Source organism: Microcaecilia unicolor, chromosome 4, assembly GCF_901765095.1.
Source record: "Microcaecilia unicolor chromosome 4, aMicUni1.1, whole genome shotgun sequence".
Lineage (NCBI taxonomy): Eukaryota > Metazoa > Chordata > Amphibia > Gymnophiona > Siphonopidae > Microcaecilia > Microcaecilia unicolor.
The window spans coordinates 320,731,556-320,740,794 of record NC_044034.1 but is presented as its reverse complement, the minus strand read 5'-3'; the positions used below and the strand labels follow the sequence as shown (position 1 = coordinate 320,740,794).

General features: G+C 44.2%; 1 protein-coding gene across 2 annotated transcripts in view; it reads left to right on the top strand.

Moving 5' to 3' along the window:
- Positions 1 to 2,547: 2,547 nt before the first annotated feature.
- Positions 2,548 to 9,239, top strand: part of PLEKHA2 (pleckstrin homology domain containing A2) — a 142,152-nt gene continuing 135,460 nt past the window's right edge. The window contains exon 1 of one of the 2 annotated variants that reach the window (XM_030201910.1): positions 2,548 to 2,786. The gene's annotated coding sequence lies outside the window, so the exon portion shown is untranslated. Of the gene's footprint in view, positions 2,787 to 5,465; positions 5,511 to 9,239 lie in introns of those variants that run through there. The other variant, XM_030201911.1, reaches the window with a different exon arrangement.

The window sequence follows — 9,239 nt, the reverse complement described above, 5'->3', positions numbered from 1 at the left end:
ATCAATTTCATGCATACTCATTTGGAAATCCTGAAAACCTCACTGGCAAAGGGGTACCCCAACACAGACTTGAAAAACACTGGTCTGTGCTTGCAATTAGCATGTTTAATTCACTTGTATAAATAAAAAAAACCTGAATATTTCTAAATGATGTGTTTATGATTTTTTGGATATTATAAGAACACTAGTAAAAGAGGCCCGTTTCAGAGCAAATGAAACGGGCGCTAGCAAGGTTTTCGTCGCCAACACCCCCTCCCTCCCTGGCCAACCCCTTCGTTGTTCTGCCATTGCTCTGCCCCCAACGTCATGACGTTTGACGCAAGGGCGGGGCCCGGAGCGATGTCCCACCCCCCTCTACCTCTCTGCCTCCCTCCCTGCCAACCCGTTCGTTGTTCTGCCATTGCTCCGCCCTTGAGGGCGGGGCCCGGAGCGATTTTGGTGGCTTCACCACCACGAACCTTCAAACCTTTTTGAAGGAAGTCAGGGCTTGGCTTCACTGACGTCAGTGTCCTCAGAACGTTGAGGGTGAGTTTTATTATAGTAGATAAGAATAGCTATACTGGGTCAGACCAATATTCCATCTAGCCCAGTCCTGCTTCCAACAGTGACCAAGAAACCAAGTCACAAGTACCTGGCAGAAACCTGATTAGTAGCAACATTCCAGACTATCAATCCCAGGGCAAGCAGTGGCTTCCTCCATGTCCATCTCAATAACAGACTATGAACGTTTCCTCCGGGAACTTGTCCAAACCTTTTTTAAACCTAGGTACGCTAACCACTGTTACCAAATTCACCAGCTGCCAGGTTCACAGCATAACTATTCTTTGAGTGAAAACAAATTTGTAATAAAAAGGGATTAAATTAATATTATTGATTAATTAAAATTAAAGAGTTATTACACCTTAGAATTAATTATTTCATGTATTTTTTTGTTGTGGTAGAGGTTTGTTTTTTTTAAGCCCCTATCGGACCGACCGTTCACTTGTCTATTAGATTGTAAGCTCTTTGAGCAGGGACTGTCTCTCTTTGTTAAATTGTACAGCGCTGCGTAACCCTGGTAGCGCTCTAGAAATGTTAAGTAGTAGTAGTTATTTCATTTCTATTCTGCTGGAAAACAAAAATGGTAGAAGAAAAATGTTCCAGGCATATTCTTGGCATCCTGCTAGGATACAGTTTGTCAGTCATTTGTCGATTAAGAGTCTACTCTGGTGCGCTCTGACATTTGATGTATTTAAAGTTTAGCATTTTGTATAGTCCCATTTTGTCTGAATTTCATATATAGGACTATACAAAATTCTGAGGAAGGGTTTATGTCGAAACATGGCACTTGTTTGGTCAGGATTGTTTAAGCCTTTGGCAAATCAAGACAGTACACCTGTTTGATCACTCACTGAAGAACAGAGGGGTCCCTTTACCAAGCTGTGGGAAAAAAAGGCCTTGAATTTTTCCGGCACGCCAGGGCTCTTTTTACCACCGTGAGTAAAAAAGCCCCCAGCACATATGGCCATGTGGTAAGAGAACTCTTACCTCATGGCCATGCGGCAGGAAGCCTTACTGTCACACACTGAGGTGGCAATAAGGGCTCCCTCGCTAACCCAGCGGTAACCAGGCAGCATTCGGCGATGCCCGATTACTGCTGGGTTATCGCTGCGCAAGCCATTTATGGGGGGGGGGGGGGTTCATTTTCCCTCAGAAATGGCACGTACTCGGAGCGGGACTACCATCAGCGGCCACATTGGGCCTACCGCCACTCTGTAAAAGGGCCCCAGAGTCTTTTTAGAAGCTTGGATTCCTTTTTTGTCTGATTACCCTGGAGCATTTTTCTTCCACCCTTTTTGTTTTCCTTTGATTTACTGTGGAAGTTTTGTGTCCCTCTTTTTTGTTGCTATTTCTGTTCTGCTGACACTGTATCATATTTCTGTTACATGAATGTTCTACTGTGCTATTTTAATATGTATATTACTGTTGCTGTATTTATTATTATTATTAACATTTGTATAGCGCTACCAGACGCACGCAGCGCTGAACACCTGACACAGAGAGACAGTCCCTGCTCAATAGAGCTTACATCACAATAATTGCTATTAATGTGATTTAATTTACTTATTTCTAAAATTACCTCTGTTAAAATGTTACATTACACTACTATTTGGTCATTTTCATATTGCTGTAACTACACCGTAAGCTGTCCATGTGAAACTACACCTGTTCCGCACTGTCTTGGGTGAATCTCTTTATAAAGGTGGTTAATAAATCCCAGTAAATACATAAATAGATATTGTTAGTTGTGATTTGAAACAACCCAAGGTATGCAGGATGCATTGACTTTAAAGCATTTCAAATTGTGGTCTGTATGTTCTTTCACATCAGGCTTGGCATATGACTGCAATATCCGTGTATTGCACTGACACTCTTGGTGCCATTAATTTTTTTTTTTGTTTTACGACATCAAAGCAGCTGACTCCTGGTCATCAGAGACAGGCTGTGCCAGTCCCGGTCTTTTTCCGGCTCCTTGTAATGACTTGTAAGTTTAGTTTCTCTTAAACAAGAGGCTACCAGCCCACACTGTATAAGCAATGGGATGGGAGTAAGAAACAAGAACTGGCTTTTCCTGTCCCTGGTGAGAGCGCAGGAGAGAAGCCCTGGGCACACACTTTATCGCATTTCGGTTGCAAGGAGAGCGGACTGAATATTGTCTTCAGAATGGAAAATTGAAAGAAGTGACAGAGACCTGCGTTTAGCGAATGTCCCAACCACAGGAAGCGACATCTCTGCACATGAAAGCTGTAAGAATTATGCTTTTTACATGCCCTGTAGACCTCATTAACTTAAGATACAGTAGATAAGAAAATTGAGCAATATTTCCATTTTGTCCGTCTGCAAAGTTAGAAAAACGGTATAATTATCTTCTGCCTTGCAAGGTGGAGTGGAGAACAGGATACAATAGCTGTACAGATTGTAATGTAATACTTAAAAAAAAAATAAAATGTGAATCATTGGGGGGAAAGGGACTGGCCTGATGTCCTAGCATCAGTGCTGTGTGCTGGGCTTCATCCCCAGGCCAGATTTCTGCTCCTTGTATCAGAGTCCTACAATAGTGACCCCCTACTAACCAAACACAGGGCCCAAGCATGCCGGAGGGACAGCGGGTGGCTGGGTGAGATGGAAGGGGGGGAACCCCAAGGCTTACAGTATGCTAACCTCAGCAGAGGCTGGTTCTAATTAAGCTGGCAGCCCACAGGAGCATACGGAAACTGCTGGGTCAAAAATAAGAAAAAGAGGAACCCTTCAGTCTCCCGGAGGGAGAAGAAAGAGGAAACATTTAGTCATTGGCAGTATCTGCTTCGCACCAGCTTATTGCTGGTGTGGTGACCAGACAGCAGGAACAACAGAAAATAGAGAAGGCGGGAGGGGGAGGGGGGGGGAATGTCCCTGATTAAAAATGTCAAAGCATGAGGGGAGCACATAGTCTGTACTGAACATCCCACATTCACTCTGCAGTAACTGGGAGAGAAAAAGCACATTCAGACCAAAATACCATCTGGCAGCAATACAGTACTCATAGCTGGGGGGGGGGAGGGGGGGGTGCAAGTTGTTCATTTTCAATAGGGCCTCTCAGGCAGTCTAGAGGATGCTGGAAACGGCAAAAGCAGACCACTAGTGCTGCATGTTCCCAGGGGACTAAAGTAACTGTCATTTGCTCTGCAGCTCTCTTCCCTGACCTGAGCTAGGCCATTCCTGGGACAGAGAACAACTAGTAGAAAAAAAACCCCAGTGGTGTCACACATAGCACTGGGCTAGCTGTATTACACAGTTCTCACACAAGATGCCACACAATACAGCACGATACCAACGTCTTGGTTTTCCATTTGTTTCAAGAGTAATCACGAAATGAAACAAATAATAGCATTATTTAGAATTGCCAGAACATGGTGATAATAAAAAGCAAAGCAACTTCTAGTCGGTTTTATTGTTGTTTTCAAGCCCATTATAAACCATAAAATTGTACTGCTTTCAAGTCACCCTCCTGTCTCCATGCATTTCTCCCTGTCCCTCATCCACCCGACTCTTCCTGTCTCTCACCTATCCACCCTCATTCCTGTTAGACTGTCACTGAAATGCTTTGATGTTTCACTTATATATACTGTCACCTACCAACATTTGCTTATTTCCGATCTGACGAAGAAGGGCAACCTTCAAAAGCTAATCAAGAAATGTATTAAGTTATGTCCAATTAAAAAATGTATCATCTTATTTTCTTTTCCATGTTTTATTTTGTTTTATTTCTATTAATTACCTTTAAAAGTGGACTAACACGGCTACCACACCTCTCTACTCATTATTGTCTTAAAATTCTCTACAAACAATGCACCCCCTTATTGCCTCCCCCATGGGTGGACCTCTCCCACCACCCCACCCTTAGTAGCCACTGGAGCTAGATCACATTATTAATTAGGGGTGGGCATTTAGTGCACTATTAATTCAATTAATTTGTTTTTTAAATTTTAACCAAGATTACATTTTTTAATCCTGATCTTTTTAACTCCCTTCCATTGTCCAGCATTACTTTCTGTCCCCTGTCTATCCTATTTCACTTTGGCAAAACGCAGCAGAGGGAAGGCACCGACTCAGTCACAAGTAGCAATGTGGGAATCCTTACTGGAGATCCTATGAAGAGCCAGATAAATGTTAAGATAAGGGGAGGGGGGGATGCCAGACCTGTGTGCTGGGGGGGGGAGAGGCAGTCAGTAGCAGCAGCAGAGGAGAGAAATGGGTGTTTGTGTATCAATGGTAGGTTTAGCAGCAGAAGGGGAGAGGAGAAAGGTGGGTACCTGTATGGGGGGGGGGGGGGGGGAAACAATATGCTGTAGGAAGGAAGCATATATATGCAACTTTTCATGATATTCAGCAGGTTTAAAAAATTTACATACAGTCTGAGTCTGCACAGTGTAAATTTACTAGTACAAAGCCATCCAGCCCAGAGGTGTGATTAATCGTGTGATTAAAATTTTTAATACCATGAATACTTTTGACTAAAGTTGACCAACCCTAATTATAATAAACATCTTGGGGGGGGGGGGCGATGGTTTTCCATCAAGTGTCTTGTAAAAAGAATCTGAGAAAGAGCAAGAGGAGAATATTAGTATCCAAACACAGATTATTTAGGAGTAGATGATTGTGAAATGGGGCTGCCTTGAACTAAACTGCCCCCTAGTTCCTGGTACAAACAGGCAGTTCAGATCTGCTGAGGTGACATATCATAGCCCTCTGCCACCCTACTGAGTGAGCCAGGAGGAAACCAGTAAATGGCACATGAAAGACGTGGCATTACTCTGATCCCAGATTAAATCATTCCTTTCCTTCTCTCAGGACCTCCAAGAATTTACCCTGTGTGTGTGCAACAATCACATCCAGGGCTTAAACTGAGTAGGGAAAAGTAGGAGGCCTCAAAAGTGAACATGATGGTGGTGGCAGAGCTTCCTGGGCCTATCAGCAGGTTATTTCAATAGGTAGGTGTCTCTCACCTCTTCTTACAAAATCTATAACATAGGCAACTGTCCCACTCAACCCACATACACTTTGTAGATGAAATGGGCAACAACTTGGCTGCAGATTTATTGTAAAGACAAGGCTGTATTAAAACACAGGATACTCGAACCACTGATAAGCTCCTAGAAGCTACAAGTAATGTACCCAGTACACAAGTACATAAGAACTGCCACACTGGGACAGACAAAGGGTCCATCAAGCCCAGCATCCTGTTTCCAACAGTGGCCAATCCAGGTCACAAATACCTGGCAAGATCCCGAAAACGTTCAATACATTTTATGCTGCTTATCCCAGAAATAGCACTGGATTTTCCCCAATTCAATTTAATAATGGTCTATGGACTTTTCCTTTAGGAAGCCATCCAGACCTTTTTTAAACCCTGCTAAGCTAATCGCCTTTACCACATTCTCTGGCTAAGAATTCTTTACTACAACAAAGTCTTTACTACAATCATACTACCAGAAGTAAAACTTTTAATGCATTAATATGTTTAGTGTCCAGACACTAATACCATCAACTGAAACTCATCTACCCTATTGTAATTAGTACTTTTCAATAGATACCCTGGTCAATGCCAGTTCAAATCGTGGGCCTCCATTTATAGTTTTGAAAGTTCACCACCATTAGCAAGACCGATCAATGCCCCGACATGCAGCAAGGTGCGCCCAACCCAGGTGCAGCGAACCCATCTGCACCAGTCATAGCTTGATGAATTAGCGCTACTCCACTCACCCAGGCTCAGGTATTCCCACCCTCGAAGCTGCAACATACATAAAATAGAAAACTTTAAGCAAAGCAATGGGTTCGTGGGAGGGTAGGCATCTCTCCTTCATGTCCTCATGGGCAAAAGATGGATCATCTCCTGTGCTTGTGGGCTTTTAAGCCCCTGCTTCACATCCCTCATATCCTGTCAGGGAGCCTGGCTTTGGCACGAAAGCTGCTTTACAGCCAACAGGCTTCCCTGATGCTTAGCTGCACCACCGTGGCTTGGGTTCACGGGTGCTCGGTGCCATGTTAATGTTGGCTCCGTGCACTTCGGCCCTCTGCCTCATTTCTTTCTTAGCCAAACAAATGCGCTTCAGTTTTTCAGCTAAATGTTAGGTCAATAATGGGGATTTTGATTTCCTCTGAGAAAATACAGGGAACACAATGACTGATTTGTGAAACTTACACAACAGTTGCAAACGAGATGCCACAGCAATTACATTTTTTGTTGTAGTTGTTGTTTGTGAAAGAGCAACTACATTTTTTAAATGTGTTCAGGAAGGCCTGGATGTGGGAGATGTGAAGGGGAAAACAGAAATGAATGAAGGTCTGTAGTATTGTGACGACATGAGATGAGCCTTGTGGGTCTTATCAGCTATCAGCTTCTCTGTTTTTGAATCCGAATGAATTACATTCCAGCGTAGATTTCAATGACAGTCAGTATTTTGGGAAGATTCTGGCATATGGTTCTTCCATCTGAATGAGGAATATGAATCCATAAAGATTTCACACTGCATGGCAAGAATAATACCAGATGGTAATTACTAACCTTGTGCAGAAAGTCTGTGGTGTCTTGAATTAAAATTGAGGGTGGGGTAGGTGGTATTTGGTGGGGGCAGGGGGACTTATTTTCTATTGTATATTTAAGAATTTGCTCTGCAGGTAGTTCCTTGTGAGTATAAAAGTATTTCATATAATTGATCTAACCAGGGTCTCTGGGTTTATGGATTCTACAGAAGCTTCCAGTGAGAGAATAGCTTGGTATCAGATCATCCAGTCAAGTCTTCAACTTCTTTTGAAATATACCATTGAAGTGTCATATTAGATCAGACCAGTGCCCCAGTGACCTCAGAATCCTATCTCAGAACATAAGAACAACCATACTGGGTCAGACCAATGGTCCATCCAGCCCAGTATCCTGCTTCTAGCAGTGGCCAGTCCAGGTCACAAGTACCTGACAGAAGCACAAATAGTAGCATCATTCCACGTTACCAATCCCATTGCAAGCAGTGGCTCCCCCCTCCATGTCCACCAGATAGTGACCATACTCAGTTACTTGGAAGTACCAAGCAGAACCTATTGGGGAAATCGGTTCCCTGTTGCTTCTTACAGAAGTCAGAAGAGATGATCCACAAGACTTACTTTACTGTACCTTACTGAGTTCATATATCATCTACCTGTCTGTTTTGTTAATAACCCTATCAGGCTTATTTTCGAAAGAGAAGGGCGCCCATCTTCCGACACAAATTGGGAGATGGGCGTCCTTCTCTCGGGGTCACCCAAATCGGCATAATCAAAAGCCGATTTTGGGCGTCCTCAACTGCTTCCCGTCGTGGGGACAACCAAAGTTCACAGGGGCGTTGGCACCGTAGCGAAGGCAGGACTGGGGCATGATTAAGAGATGGGTGTCCTCAGCTGATAATGGAAAAAAGAAGGGCATCCCTGACGAGCACTTGGCCGACTTTATTTGGTCCAGTATTTCTTGCAAGCAAGCCATGAAAAGGTGCCTGATCTGACCAGATGAGGGATTACCTCCCCTTACTCCCCCAGTGGTCACCAACCCCCTCCCACCCTAAAAAAAAACTTAATTTTTTTTTTTGCCAGCCTCAAATGTCATACCCAGCTCCATGACAGTAGTATGCAGGTCCCTGGAGCAGTTTTAGTGGGTGCAGTGCACTTCAGCCAGGTGGACCCAGGCCCATCCCCCCCCTACCTTTTACAGTTGTGGTGGTAAATGTGAGCCCTCCAAAACCCACCCAAAACCCACTGTACCCACATGTAGGTGCCCCCCGTTGCCCCTTAGGGCTATGGTAGTGGTGTACAGTTGTGGGGAGTGGGTTTTGGGGGTCTCAGCACCCAAGGTAAGGGAGCTATGCACCTGGGAACAATTTCTGAAGTCCACTGCAGTGCCCCCTAGGGTGCCTGGTTGGTGTCCTGGCATGTGAGAGGGGACCAGTACACTACAAATTCTGGCTCCTCCCATGACCAAAGGGCTTGTATTTGGTCGTTATTGAGATGGGCATCCTCGGTTTCCATTATGGCCGAAAACCGGGGACGACCATCTCTATGGTCGACCATCTCAACATTTAGGTCGACCATCTCTAAGGTAGACCTAAATGTTGAGATTTGGGCGTCCCCGGCCGTATTATTGAAACGAAAGATGGACGCCCATCTTGTTTCGATAATACGGGTTTCCCCGCCCCTTCGCGGGGCCATCCTGTGAGGACGCCCTCATGAAAACCTGGGCGCCCCCCGTTCGATTATGCCCCCCACGTGAGTTTCATTTTACATATTTTATAGTCCACGATATTTGAGAAATTCAGTCTGTGCCCAAATGGTTTGTTCTGTGTTATAAGCTCTCTCATCTTATCCCATAGCTATCTACTACAGCCTTCACCTTCCTTCCCCAAGTGGCAGCTTTCCTTACACAGCCTCCAAAGTGTATATAATTGAGTGAAATAATTTCCGCCCTCAATTCTGCAAGACTTCAAGGAACTCTGGACTACCCTAGATCAACATCACTTCCTCCTCCTCCTCTTTGTACTTCCTCTTTTGGGATCAGAGTATGACTTTCAGATGGAAGCATTTAATAAGACCATATGGGGCAGTAACTTCTACTGAAGGCTCCTTGGCACTTGAACCAGGGTTAAATTTTATGTCTTAAAACATATACATGTAGAGGAACACTCTGAATGAGATGACCA